General features: G+C 39.5%; 1 protein-coding gene across 2 annotated transcripts in view; it reads left to right on the forward strand.

The window, feature by feature from the left end:
* The first annotated feature begins 7895 nt into the window (after positions 1-7895).
* The window catches only part of LNX1 (ligand of numb-protein X 1), a 152934-nt gene continuing 144896 nt past the window's right edge, over positions 7896-15933 (forward strand). Inside the window, exon 1 of one of the 2 annotated variants that reach the window (XM_072124320.1) lies at positions 7896-8139. The gene's annotated coding sequence lies outside the window, so the exon portion shown is untranslated. The remainder of the gene's footprint in view (positions 8140-15933) is intronic. The other variant, XM_072124313.1, reaches the window with a different exon arrangement.

Consider the following 15933-nt stretch of genomic DNA (forward strand, 5'->3'; position numbering starts at 1 on the left):
ACATGTCAGATTAAGTTTTTATTGCTACTGTTATTATAGTATCATTACAATACACAAGTTATAGCTATTAATTGTAAAAGCTCCATCTGTTTTTACAACTCGTGTACAGAAAGCTGAGATCTATTCTAAGTATCCAGTATTTATGGCTGCATGTGGAGTTCTTATTGGGGATTGTGCAATGAGAAATTAGGTTACTTTCCAAATATAAAATGAATATATTGACAGCCCTGAGCTCACATGGAGCAGTGGGAGCTGCTAGATTTACATATTTTGCCCCTCGTTATTTCTCTGGCTTACTAAAGATAGTTCAGTATGGGAATAATATGACTCCATCACTTTTAAAGCTGCCAAGTAATAAGATATCCCAGTAAGTAAGATGTCACATTTATGACAGTATAAGTAGAGGAATTCTAATATTCAGTCACATATTAAAAAGCTTAATTGATGGTGAAAGGACCCCCCAAAGGGGGCTGACATTATATATAGTTATATATATATATATATATATATATAAACTCTTGTCTTAGAGATGAATAGAGAAGAATATGCAAAGCCCCCACTTCCTTCATCCTATCTAAAAGAAGCCTTATTACAGTGATTTGAAGGTAAGTATCCCCAGTTCTAGAAATGGGTCCGAGTGATGTGATTTCCACCAATAGGATATGTAAAACACAAGGATGCCAAGAAAGTTTTTGAAACCCCAGGAAGCAAACACCCAATTGAATATATAATGAAAAAATGATGGTGCAAAATAGTTATTACAAAGTATTATCAACAATTGTTATATTATGGATACAATAGTTTTTAAAGACCCATTCAGAGAGGGAAAAGATCCTCTTTGTAATTGTTTTTCTTGCAAACCATTGGCTTCTATGGAACTTTTAGGATGTCTTACAAAACGGCTCATGCCAGAAATCCTTTTTCTTTTCTCGGTAGGGGATCTTGTGATCCTCCATTCCGCTAAGCTCTGTGGGTACCAACAGTTGTACATTTAGCCCCTAAAACACACTGGTAGGTTGATTAGATTGTGATCCCCATTGGGGACAGAGACAGATTTGGCAAGCTCTGTGCAGTGCTGCGTAATCTGTGTGCGCTATATAAATAAAGGAACTATAATTATTGTTAACCTGTGGAAAGGGAGTAAATGTATTTATAGGAAACCTACCACTTGAAGTGATAGGTATAAGAAGGAAATACCGAGCACCAGCTGAGGGTGAGCTGGTGCCGGAGCTTATTTTTGTTAGTGTTTTAAACCGCTGTATCGCGGTTTAAAACACTTTTTAAACTTTATAGCCGAAGCTGCTTCGGCACAGGGAGGTACGCGCTCGGCGCACAATGCGTGCGGCTACATAGGAAGTGAAGGAGAGCCATACGCACGGTCGCGTGCATGATGCGCCGAGCGCGTACCTCCCTGCGCCGAAGCAGCTTCGGCCATAAAGTTTAAAAAGTGTTTTAAACCGCGATACAGCGGTTTAAAACACTAACAAAAATAAGCTCCGGCACCAGCTCACCCTGAGTTGGTGCTCGGTATTTCCATCTTATACCTGCCACTTCAAGTGGTAGGTTTCCTTTAAGAACAAATTTGCAAATTATCCCCTAGGACAAGCTGATTCCAATATTTAAAGGCATGGTACCAAATTTGCAAGTTATCCACTATCCACAGGATTGGGGGTATGTCATGCTGATTAGTGAGTGTCTAACTTGAGGGACGTCCAACGATCTAAAGAACAAGACCCCCAGTAATTCGGGTGGAACATACATCCTAACACTCTATTCGATAGTATTGGAGTACTGGGAATTGCTAAGAACAGCACTCAGGTATCTTTGGAACTCAATTACACAGTGAATGGGAGTACTGGAGATAGCCGAGCCGTGTGCTACAGTGTGACACAGTAGGAAGCAAAATCATCCTGACACTCCCCCCATTCATGAGAATAGCATCCCATTCTATTAATTGCCGGGGGTGTGTTTTCTTGGTTGGTGGAAGTTCTAACTGAAGGACCCTCACCGGTCCTGTGGATAGGGGATAACTTGTAAGCTTGGTACCAACCCTTTAAATATTACAACTCTAGTGCTCTGATGAAGCAGGATAGGCTCGCCATAGACCATACACATATTGTGGATAATGTTCTTCATTCTGCTCTTCATATTAGGGCTCTTCCCAAATTAAAACTGATAAATCCAATATGGTTTGAAACTTTAGATGTAAATTATGTAATACAGAGCAAACTAATTATATGCACCAACTGTTCAGTACAGAACCAGTTTAGCAACATTACTGTCAAAATGTGATTGAAACAGGTTAAAAATAGTTAGCGGCAATGCTTTCCATATTTCTGAAAGATACAGACAAAGCCAAAGTGGATGTGGTGAGTGTTTTTGCATCTTGATATGTTTTCATGCATTTTTACTGGAAACTGAAACCAGACTTCTGATCGGAAGATATTCAGGCTGTTTGAAAATCAGAGAAATTAATGCAAAAGGTAATTGTTGGGAAGAAGAATAACAATAAAACATAGAAAATCAATTTTTAAAAGAACCTCAACAGGAAAAATATTCTACGCATATGTGCGTGCAGCGGAGAAATGACATACATATGAGCAATAGGAGATCCAAATTGCACAATACATGTTACAGCCTGTTTATTGTTCATACATCCTTTGTATGTGGGTGGAAAGTAGAGGCAGCCAGAATAACAGCACATACAAAGCTATTCCCATGTGGAAACTGTAACAGAATGCAAATGATAGGAATTTACAGGATGGCTGATTCTTCAGCAAGTTATTTTACATAAACATTTTACTGTTTGCTGGCAGATTTTGCAGAAACTTCTGTCACAATCAAAAGAACAAAGCTGAAAGTGGTGAAGTGAATAAGTCATCCATGAGACCTGTTAATTAAAGAATCCCTATCACCCCTCTGCCAAGTAATAAGCAAAGGACACCGGACATGTTGGGGCCCTGATACATATTTGCATTGAGGCTAAGATGCATTTATACAGATGTCTTAGGTTTAGAGGTGTCTTGACTATTTTTTTACCAAATGGCTTTGCCATAAGGGGCATGATCTAAATTGCACCAAAAGTACACCAATCAACTAATAGGAGGTGCTAAGTTTACTACACAGTAACAATAAATTTCCCGCAACGGCAGTGTGAAAGTGCACTCAAAATCAGACCTCATTTGCTGTGAGCTAGTTGCACAAATGGGGCAAGCACATTTTGACTTCTACCAGCCGTTCATGGTGCATGAACCATGTCACATGGCCAAGCAACAAATTTGCAAATTGTGGTGCAGGTCCTATCCCTGTCCAGGTTTGTGGTACGGACAGTTATTTTCAATGGACATTGGGGGGATGATCACCGGTCACCTGCTGTTGTGCCGGCCATGAGCAACAGCAATGTTTGTGTACATGCAGCCTTACGTCATATTCACAAGGCCATTGGCCGTCGGATATATGTTCCCCATGGGCCGGCACCGTGCCGTTCCATAGCCGGGAGAAAGATAGGACATGTCCTTTCTTTCCTCAGAATACTGCGCCGTGACCCATGTTTCTCTATGGAGAGGGGCGAGGGTGAGCGGCGCTCATCCCCACCTCCTCTCCCCGGCGCTGACATGTGCCTGCCGTGCTATGGTACGGTGGGCATACGTTAGTGTGAATTTAGTCTTAATGTGACCAGCACTACCTGTCATTAAAATAATTTTTTACAGCTACTCATTAAGACATGATCAATGGGGCAAGGGATTATTTCACCACTGATGTGCACAATGAACCTGAAAGCACTTTTGGTCTCACAGGACTGGGAGCGATGGAGAATGGGAGACACTGCTCAATGCCTTGTGGCACTATGAAGAAATGTTTCTATTTTTGTTTTCCTGTTTTTTTTTTTTCAATTCTGGTACTGCACCTTTGAAGATCTCAACAGAAAATTGATTGTCCTGCAATCTCTTCTAAAGTCACTAGACCTAGCAATAGACGGATACTATTTCTGTAGGTGTTTTCTCTGCAGCAGTCATCTCACTTACATGACAGACAGGATCACAATAGAAAGTTGAAACTTCTATAGAAAACACCATCATTACATCATACTGACAAATAGATGATAACACAACATATCTACCTCTCATATCTACACATAACGTTCCTTATTTATCAAAAGTGAGGCAAACTAATAATCTCCAATTATCTTGCCAATTATCTGGCGCATCCTGCAATGCTTGGGAAAGTGTTCACCTTCAATTTTAGGTGCATATTTAACAAAGAGCGTGAGACACAATTCTGTTGAATCCCAGATTAAATGTGACACAAGCTGTGACTAAGCACACGACTAACACGTCCCTTTAGGGGCTCATAAGGGTCGCGCACTGCTAAGAGTCGCGTGCTGTACTTTTGTCGGACTGTTAACCTTTTTCGGGGCCATAACAGCTTGCGCACCCAACCCTTTTTGTGGCACAGCTGTTCTGCCTTCCATGGGACGTGCCGTTGGACGGTCCGACTGAATCGAACAGAGTGCGCTATTTAACTTTTAAATAGTGCTGCAAGCCCAAGTACTTACATGCACCACAAAAAAAGATGGTGAATAGTCGCACGCTCCATTATAGACGGACAGAGCACTTGTAGTGAACTCCGATGACTGTAAATGTAATGTAAATGTGTCCCAGTGCAGTCACAACATAAAACTGCCTGTTCTTTTCAGTGCAAAGCAGGACAGAAAATTGGCACAGTCAGAATAATAGATCTGGACCAACATGTCTAGAAATCTCTCCATAGACCTCAAGTCCATAGAATATAAAAACATTAAGAAAAAATTATATGTTTTGTTATCTTTTTGGGTCAGAACAGCAACACTTTCCCTTTAAGAGAGAGAAACTGCTGCAGCACCCTGTGTGCCTGTGTCTCAGTCTCCTTATGCTTTCTTCCTCACCACTAACCACCCGACTCCCTCTTCTGCCTGCTCAATGCACATGACAGGAAAAGGGGAGGGAGAGAGGGAGCTGCATGAGTGTGGAGTACAGGAACAATGCATGGGTAGACTGAGACATAGGCTGTCACAGATGCCCCGCCTCCACGACTCACCACAAACTTCGGGCAGGGAGTCAGGTTATGTGAAATAAAGTTTTATAAAGTAGTGGCAGTATTCAGAATACTGACAAAGACATTTTTAAAATCAGTATAGACTAGGCTATTGGAACCTGTCACAAGCTAAAAATGAAATTTATGGTGAGAGGTTCACTTTAATGTGTATAGAAGGCCTAATGTCTACAGTAAGCTCTACATCATCTGGTAAAGGACATACATTTTATTAATGATTTCTTGTTAACCTGGGACCTAGGCCATTCCCAGATTTGTCGAGATTTGGTCTTCTCCACTCTCCCAAGGATATAGATAGCTTCAGTAGCTGCGGTATATAAGGTGCATGGACCGTGATGATGCAATGTTCAATCCCATTTATACATTATCTTTAAGATAAGATCCAGCTTATTGTGCATTACATCAAGTAGTCATCGCACATTCCTATCTCCTTGGAAACAGAATAAATAGGCTCCGGTGTGTAATTGATTTGCATTAGTTTTTTCTTTATCTGTCCTCTCCATCAATTCATTCATCCATGTTCAAGTACACTAGAAGTGTTCATATACAGTATCGACACAATTCATTTGGCCTCATTTACAACAAGACTCTTATAAGGCAGGATGCATTCACAGCAGCTGTTTTGCTGCGTTTTTACTGAAAGCGATTTAATAAAATATTATTAATTAAAAAACACTTATTTTAAAAGAAAATTGTTTTTTTCTTCTTTTTTAATCATCTTTACCAAAGCGAATAATATTAGTCTGTGTAATGATTTTTGTGCAGCATAGATCAGACACTTACTTTGTGGCACTTGGTTCCTGGAGCTCTTCAAAGAAAATGAACCTGATGTCCTACTAGTACATTATGGGAACATGTCCTAAATGATACTGTTATCACTGTGCATGCAGCCATATCACTAATGCATTGTAACAGGTCATTTATCACTCTGTTCCAGATGAATTGTCCTCAGCTCTAAGTGATTGGTTCTTAGTAAACTGCAAAATTTTATTCCTGGACCATTAGTACCCATTATTATGTGACTAGCTTTGCCCTTGATCCACTTGTGCTAGTTCAGTCCTGGCTGCTTCCTTTCATTTTACTATTTTTAGTCACTTGCAGTTTTTAAAATTACCAGTAGTAGAAGACGTACCTTACTGTAAGAAATATTCCAGAATGAAACATAAAAAAGGAGAAATATATTTAACACCAATTAAAAATTCCATAGTAGTCACACACTGCTCTGCTACATACACGCAGCTTTGCTGCATATACACAAGAAAAGCTCTGCTACATACACACAAACACAGCTCTGCTGCACATACACAAGAACAGCTCTTCTACAAACACATGTAGCCCTGCTATATACACAATGCAGTAGTAGAAGACGTACCTTACTGTAAGAAATATTCCAGAATGAAACATAAAAAAGGAGAAATATATTTAACACCAATTAAAAATTCCATAGTAGTCACACACTGCTCTGCTACATACACGCAGCTTTGCTGCATATACACAAGAAAAGCTCTGCTACATACACACAAACACAGCTCTGCTGCACATACACAAGAACACCTCTTCTACAAACACATGTAGCCCTGCTATATACACAATGCAGAGGCAGGGAGAGAATGGTGCAGACACAATGTTCTCTTAGAGATCAGGTGAAATACTTAATCAGCGCTTCACCAATCTTCAAAAAAGTGGTAACTTGGGTCTGATACTGCTGGATTTACCAAACTTCAGACTATAAGATGCAAGTATATTGTAGCAATAAGTGAGCCTTATAGACTGAAAAATATTGTACTTTATCTGCAATGGCTAAGAAAAAAAACTCTAGACCCTGGATGAGACAAAAATATTTTAAGGGGTTCTCCAGCCTAAAAAATATTAATAACCTATCTATTGGATATCATCTGCATCCATAGTGCATGACAGCGGACTGGTGTGGGTTCTGTGTCTCACACCAGCACTGATCAACTACAGGCGGTCCCCTACTTAAGAACAGACGACTTACAGATGGCCCCTAGTTACAAACGGACCTCTGGATGTTGGTAATTTACTGTACTTTAGCCTTGGGCTACAATGATCAGCTGTAACAGTTATCACAGGTGTCTTTAATGAGGCTTTATTGTTAATCCTGGTTCTTATAACAATCCAAGATTTTTAAAATCCAATTGTCACAGAGACCAAAAATATTTGTCTGGGGCTACAATTATAAAATATACAGTTCCGACTTACATACAAATTCAACTTAAGAACAAACCTACAGAACCTATCTTATTCGTAACCCGGGGACTGCCTGTACTAATAACCTATCCATACTATAGGATAGCTTTGGGATGAAAAACACTTTTAAATGTTTTATCGCATAAGAATCACATTTCTTAGTCATAGCAAACTGAAGGAATCATCAAGGAAATATTACAAATGAAGCAGGAATGTTATCCCGAATACAATCCAATAACTAATAAAAAAACACATCTAATCCGTGCCAATATCCTTGGTGTGAACTGACCCCTAGGATAGTTATGTGCCTTTTTGGCAAATCTGTGCAATTCGATATCCTGGACATCCCTGGGTAGCACAGTCTGTGCTGTCCCTATAAAGTATTGCGGGTCTCATCTCCTCCTGTACATTAATTAAAATTAAGATGAAAGCTCAGGATATTTAAAAACATTAGTAAAAACATTTCAACGTCCACGGAAAATGCGAAAAATGATATAATTAGTGCTTGATTTGTTATGTAACATTCTATCCTTGCAATCAACTAATGAATTTTCTCCATTTTGCAGGCTGCTGGTAATCCTCCTGGCATCATACAATAAGTATAACTTTTGCATCGAGCAGGTTGTTGATTATTATCCAGTATCAGACTGTTTTTCCAACAATAACAGAAGAAGGTCCTCAACCTATAATATCAAATATGACGTCTTTTCATTACTTATATCCATCTGGCGAGAGCATCAAGTGACATCTGAAGTGCCTTATTTTGGAAATGTAGGAGGCAGAAATGTGTTTTATTTCAAGGATGAAAAATTTCATGCGAGCCGTGTCCTTGCGTTGAAGGTAAGACCTTCTGGTGTGGCTGACGTTCATGCATAGTCATTACGTGTCCTGTTCTTTCAGTGACTCAGTAGGTAACATCGTAGGGCAGCTACACTCTGCATCTGGAATGGGACTGAATGTTTGACAGATCTATAAAAAAAGCAGCTGTGGTTGCGTGTTTGATTGTGCACATTTGTATTCTAAAACATTGGATGATTTATCAAAGTCCTCAGTGCTGGTAATCTGATGCTGTTTCCTGTATGAGGTTCGTAGCCAGAAGACTCTCATGAACATGTTCCAAGAGATTTTAGCTACGTTTCCACTTAGCTATCTCATAATTAATAATTTTCTAAGCTTTCACCACAAGTGTTAGCCGTATACCGATGTATCCATAACTCTCACTATTCGATAACACTAACCTATGCCACAGCACTGTACAAAGAATCAATCCACACCCTGATGGATCTTAGAATGTATTGACTCTAAAGCCGTCACACAATCCAGAGCCAATGCTAGAAGATATACAGAGAAAGTGTTGGCAAAGATAGTGAGAACGTATAAACCCCATGCGGATGATGAGGTTGGATTGGATTCCAGGACCGCAGTGTACAGCCATTACATATAAAAAATTATAACTCATTCCCAATCAGCCATGTTTCCATATCTCAGCACTTACAAATACATGGAATTTTCTAGGTAAAACTCCCAGGACATGGGGTGTTTCACTAGAACTGGCTTTATGTTGTATGGCCTAGCAGTAGATACCATTGCCACTATCCCTTCCCCGTATAGTGTACTATTATACAGTGTATAGAAACCATACTGATGAGCATCTAATTATTAGCCAAATACAATATGGTGCCCTAATTACTACACAATTACAACTATGAATGAGCAATAATTTTCCGATCCATGCTGTATATTGCGGGTTCAGGTCCCCAACCAGAAGTTTGTGTTCACCATTCAGACTCACACCAACGATCGGTTCCAGTTTTATCAATGGCATATCAAGGGTTAACACCAGGGGTGTCCCAGGGTCAACTGTTTGTATGTTGTCTCTGTGTAAATAACAGTAAAACCCCATAAATTACCCCACTATATAAACTACACCCCTCAGCATATGTAAAAAAAATTCTATTAAGTCTATTAACCCTTTAAGTTTATCACATGGGTTAAAACAAAATGGAAGTGCAATTTAGAAACTTTTGACTTTTTTTGGAAAGTACATTCATTTAGGCCAAAAATGAAACCTTTATAATGACTAAAATGATGAAATGCTCTGCAAAGTTTGATTCACAATTTCTCCCGAGTGTACTGATACCCCACATGTGGTGGTAACCTGCTGTATGTGTGCACGGCCGGGCATAGGATCAAGGCAGCGCTATTCAGTACAGATTTATATTGTCACAATGTACAGGTAATGCAAATATATGAGGGTTTATAATTTGCGAGGTGAGATACAATGTATAGATATTTAATTAATGAGGGACTATAGTTTATTCATGAGATTTTATTAACTATCCATTTTTATTTTGGATATTTAGCACTTTTTTTCCACTGCTCGCCATAACATAAAAATAATATTTTATCTTTATTCTCTGGTTCACTACGATTATGGTGATACCTCATTTATATAGTTTTTCTTATCTTTGCTAAATTTTACTGAGCAAAACCAATATTGGAGAAAATCGCTAATCACTTTTAGGGGTATAACTTTGTATTTTTCTGTTGAAAGGTCTAGTTGAGGGCTTATTTTTTGCAAAAAGAGTTGTACTTTTCAGTCGTATCACATTAGGGCATGTAACCTTTTTTTGATTACTTTTTAGAACATTTTTTGTGATGGTATTTGATTAAAAATTGTATATTATGGGAAGTTTTTAATTTTTTTTTTACATCGTTCACTGAGCGGGTTCAATATTGTTTTAGATTTATTGTACAGATTGATACGGACGCGGTGATACCAAATATGTACATTTTTGTGTGGTTTTTTTGTGTTTTATATACTTCATTTGTTTTTTATAAGTAATTGGGCTGATTAGGGGACTTTTATTTTATTTAATTATTATAAAATGATTTTTACTTTTTTTTTTAACTTTTTTTTACATTTTTCACTTCTTGGCTTGAACAAGCGTTCATCTGATCGCATGTTCAAGCCATTACACTGTAATACAGTGCTGCACATGCTCAGTTACATAGTCGGGTCCTGCCAGGAGGCGGGGCCCCCACGCAGACAGGAGCCGGCAGACTCGGGGCACTTGCTGGACCCCGGGGCTGCGGCAGAATGGATCGGATCACCCGGTAAGCGCACCGGGTGGGTCCGATCCACGTGGGGACACACCTGCCACGGTCATACTTGACCACGGCGTGTAAGGGGTTAAACACCCAGGATTGGAGATTTTCCGAACTCGTGTGTTAGTGCTGGGTCTGGGCTGTGATTTCACAGTCAGACACCGGCACTTCCAGTACCCGATGGCCCAAATCCTCTTCTGACGCGCCGCCGTAGACAGGCGTCACGTTAGAACAAGTGTCCTTAATGACCAGCGTAGAATCCTGATAGGGTGGTCATTAAGGGGTTAAGGAAGCACTGGCAGTGTGGACATAGGATGGGATATATGACATATGCCTGTTAGCATTGGATCACTGTTGGCACAGATATGTTGTTAAAGAGGTAGCATAGACTTGAGATGATGTGCGAAGTTCTGTGATCATCATTTTTTCCAACTCCCGCCACCTCTGCCCTGTACTGCCCTACAGTAGAGCGTATGTGTCCAAATATTTTTTTTTTCTTTTACTTTGTAAACAATAAAATTTTATGTTCTTTGATGATAGAAACTGTGGTTAAAGCCTGGCTTTTTTCTATGTAGGATGTATATTTAAGTGCCAGTTTAGGTAATGCGATACTATGGAGGAATAATATACGTAATGGTGATGAATGTATATAGACAGATACACTTTATCCTCCATCTTGGGATCCTTCCAATTGTCTTGATTCCGGCACATTATAACAGATTTGCAGAAATGACAAAGCCTGGAGATTTATACAGACTCCAAACTTTCAAGGCGGCGGATCTTTGCGTCCTGGAGCAACAACCACAGCTAAGAGGACGGTGCCCCTGAGGCTTTTCCATAAACCCCGTGCCACATGCCAGTGTATTATTACATTGTGGCAAGGGGTTTAAAGATGAATCCAAATACTTGTATTTGCTTCAGTGCCTGAAAAATGGTAGATTCGTACCAAATCTACAAATCAACGATGAGATTTGCTGATCTGTAGTTCGCTGTTTTGGAAATTCATCAGTCATCATACACAAAGGAGCTTTCTGTAGTCTTTTTTCCCACTACTTAGTATGAGCAGGATTCTTGATTTTCATACCATTTGACAATACACTTTCCCGGCTGGATTCTCTTTTTGGTATAGTTATATTTTTATGATACAATGTATCGTTGAGCAGAGTTTTCTCATGGAAATGATTACATATTTTAATGTGTTTAAGATGTGACTGGATGTAAAGAACTCAGATTGCAAAATGTATTTTCGCCCCTCACAATTCACTGCAGCTTTTAGCCGTCTTCATGACACGTAAGCCTTATGCTGTTGTATCTCGCCAGCAAGAATTTCGAGATTGAGGTGAGTCATCTGTGTTATTTCTGCTGCTGGAGAAATTACACTTATTATGGTCATAGAAAAAAAAAATAAAAGGACATAGAAAATATAAAGTGAAAAAGCAGCAACACAATCTTCCCACTGGGTAATTGGCTCTGGACGGATCTGAAGGAATATTAAAATGTAAGCTGTCACAAATAATCATGTATACGTGATATTGGGGAAAATACAGTTATTTACTGGGTACAGAAATGTGTATATAGTCATTGTAACAGCAGATGACTTTCCCTTCACCCGGTTGTCATGGCTTTTAATAATAATAATTCTTTATTTATATAGCACCTACAGATTATGTAGCGCTGCACAAAGCATGACAAATTGGTTCATGTCCCTATGGGGCTCACAATCTAAACAACCTACGAGTATGTTTTTGGAGTGTGGGAGGAAACAGGAGGACCTGGGTGAAACCCACGCAAACTCTTTGCAGATGTTGACCTTGGTAGGACTAGAACCCAGGACTCCAGTGCTACCCACTCAGCCACCATGCTGCCCAGGTTGAAAAACATCTTCCAAAAACAGCTCCTCACCTGACCATGGTTTGTACTGGTATTGCAACTTATCTGTACAGACATGTATGGAGCTTAGTTTCAATGCCACATGTTACACATGGTCAGGAGATGAGGTTGAAGGTAGCCATGTTTTACAACTGGTGGAAAACCCCTTTAATCCCATTTTTGATAGATCCCTTTGATGCAATGGGTCCATCAGGTTTTAAGCAAATAATGAATGTTCTATAACCCTTTAAAGTAATGGAAATGTGAAACATCATCAAAAGTGTGAACAGTAGAAGTGCAAGATAAAGGGTCTACAAAAACCCACCATGCCCACTCGTGTTCGGTTGTCCCCCTGGTCAATCTGAGCCATGGCTAGTTACTACAGGCATTAATTTTCTAGATTGTCTGTTTGGCCGCCTCTCTGGCACTACGTCTGGGTCACACAGCCGAACCCCAAAGGGAATGTCAGATCCATTTATTTCCAGTTACAAGTGGATCCTAGTCATTTCTGTGGAAAAGACAATTTGTTGCAGGAACCTTCGTAAAGGGGATGTCTAGGATGTTGATAAATTGCTGGAGGTGCATTAAAACAATAAAAATCCTATTTACCTCTCTCCTCGCTCCTGTTCGCCAGCAGCACTGCCCCTTACTAGTAGTCTTTGTCTTTGGTGCATGTAAGTGCTTGATCTTGCGACACAATTTGAAAGTTGAATCGCGCGATCAGTCCGAATCAGTCGAATCTGGACATGCCCCCCCGAATTCTGTCGCATGAAATCCAGCGCAGCTGTGCTACAATACGATCCCGTGCGACACAATCCCCTGTTAAATACCTGTTACAGTGGCGCAAATCCCAAAAACATCGGAAAATCCGCCGAAAGTGCAGCCGCGGACCCTTAGTAAATAAGTAAGTAAGGTTAGTTAACACTTTCAGAAGTTTCTTCTCTTTTTGATGAAATGTGTTGGTAAACATCCCTCAAGTAGGGTGTAAAGTCACCCATAGGTGTCACCAGCGAGATCGTCTTGCGTACTTTGCATATGTCTCTTAACGACAGCCAATGGTTATTCATGCGGTTGCCAAGTAACCACATGATTTACTATTTAGTAACTATAATTTGAGTAGATGTAGTTACATTTACTGAAGTAATCACAGAATTCAGCACCCAGCAGGGTTACTCCAGAAAACAACATGCAAGACAAAGGAGGAAAGTGCAGGAACATGTAATTGTCCATATACTTTTATGTTAGATGGACAGCTCCTCCATTCTTATTGTCCTTTCTGGATTTTATTGTTGCTGGAGATCTGTTTATTTTTGTGGCCTTTCCATGAATAAAGAGATTTATTTAAAGCAGATAACCTCTTATACTGTACACATGGCTCTACCAGAATGTTTTGTTAAGAAGAGACATTTCTGTACAAAAGTTTATTCTACCTGCTCCAGCGGCTGCAGGTCTCACTTGTTACATGGAGAATCAGAGTTAGCATGGGTCCCAGCTGTTTAATCCCTCAGGGGCATATCAGGGCCCCATTGTAGACTTCTGAATTGGGCCCCCTTCCCCTTCAAAAAATTCACAATTCCACACATTTACACACACACCATATACATATAGTATACACCATATATACACACATACATATAGTACCATGTACATTCATAGAGCATAAACACACCATATACACACCTATAACAAATACAAACATACATACATTACCACATACAGATATACAGCATATACACACATACAGTATGTACACACACAGCATACACACACCATATACACACATACAAAATATATAAATCACATATATAGAGCATATACACATCACATATACACACATACAGTACCATATACAGACATAAAGACATATAGACACCATATATATAGACTCAAAAAGTATATATACACCATATACTATATACACATGAAAAATATAAACACACATATATACACATAGAGTAGAGTATCCTGTGGATATGTGAAAAAGAGTATGCATTAGCATACCTTTTTAAAGGTTTGTATGCTTTCCATATTTGCGTGGGTTTCTTCTATGTCCGCTGCGTAATTTGTGAGTACTATATAAATAAAGGAATTATTATTCAGGTTGCACCTGATTCATTATTTGCCGAGTACTGCTCTGACAACTTTTTTGGTGCACCTTTACCATAAGACATGCAACACTGTTCTGTTGGACTCTGCATGATAAATGTGGCACTTGGTCCGACGGTGCACCAGTACCCCAGTGCAGAATTTTGTGTTGCATCGGGTATAGTGCAGCCGTCACGGACACTTTATAAATACATGTGCAAGCAGTTTGCACCGAAAAGAATGTGCAAAGTCAGACAAAATACTGGTGCAGGGGCTTTAATAAATGTGGGTCACAAGAGGTATGTTTTCTTTTCAGTTACTGTATGACTCAATTCAACTCCATCATGTCTCCCTTCCTCAGGAATGAGGGAGTTGAGAGAGACGTTGGCTGTGTGTGTGACTTGATGAAGAGAATTCCCGAGGGAGGGGGAATGAGGGAGCTGATTTCTGTGTATTCCATCGTAATCTTTCATGTGATTGAAGGCAACATGGAGCTTGCTTTAGCAGTGCAGCCTGACCATTGTGTTTTAGGCATAGTGCAGTCCAATTTGTTATAACAAGTGAATCTGAATTAAATACATTAGTAGACTCAGCCCTGCATAGTGATAATGTACAAAACCTTTAGAGTCTAGAAATGCCAGTGCTGTATCACAGTGAATACGTTACTGCGCTCGGCTTCCAGGATTTCATATATTTTAAGCCATAGACCTTTCTATGATGACTGTATAAAAAGGCAAAGGCTCCCTGTAGAGATTTACTCGCCAGATACTAATCAGCCTTCAGTTAGGTGTCAGCTTCTATTACCCAGCACATTTGTCACCAGAACAGGAGGAAGGAGAAGCCTCTGCTTGTACATACTTTGCCCTTTTCCATACAATCAGGATAGAAGCAGCGGTAATTCTCCAGATCAGAAGCCGGTCACAGTTATCTGATCGTCTGGAATGTAGAAACTGATCTGCAGACAGCAACTAATAATATCACAAGCAGAAGAAACAAATCAAAAATGACTTCAATTTCCTCAAAAAAATAATGTTTTGCTTGCTGTAGTAAGACCGATAGATTTAAGACTCTTTCAACCCAGTCTACACAATAAGCTCGCGAATTATTCAAGAAGGAACCAGTCTTAAAGTGCATTTCAGATGATCACTGAAAAGGCTAAAGGATTTTTGAAACCGAAATGAATATTTCAATGTTTAAATTACATAAATTATGTAATTGAAATTTTTTGGAATTCTGCAACATAAATTTAAGGAACCTGAATTAAAGGGAACCCATCATCAGGATTTTGCATTTGACCCCATAACAGGTTCCCATAGATTGTACAATACTAATTATCAATCTATTTTTATAATAAATATTCTTAGTTCCATTCACTTTTAAAAGTATATAAAAGTTTAGCTGACTCCCTGCCCTGAGAATTGAGTGACACACAGGCTGAAAGTCAGTATGTCATCACTGCTCTCCTAGTTCTCCCTCCTCCCCCCTCCCTCATGCAGACGTGGGCTAATAATAATAATGATTCCTTTATTTATGTAGCTCACACAGATTACGCAGCGCTGCACAGAGCTTGCC

This window comes from Engystomops pustulosus, chromosome 1 (assembly GCF_040894005.1).
Source record: "Engystomops pustulosus chromosome 1, aEngPut4.maternal, whole genome shotgun sequence".
In the NCBI taxonomy this organism is placed as follows: Eukaryota; Metazoa; Chordata; class Amphibia; order Anura; family Leptodactylidae; genus Engystomops; species Engystomops pustulosus.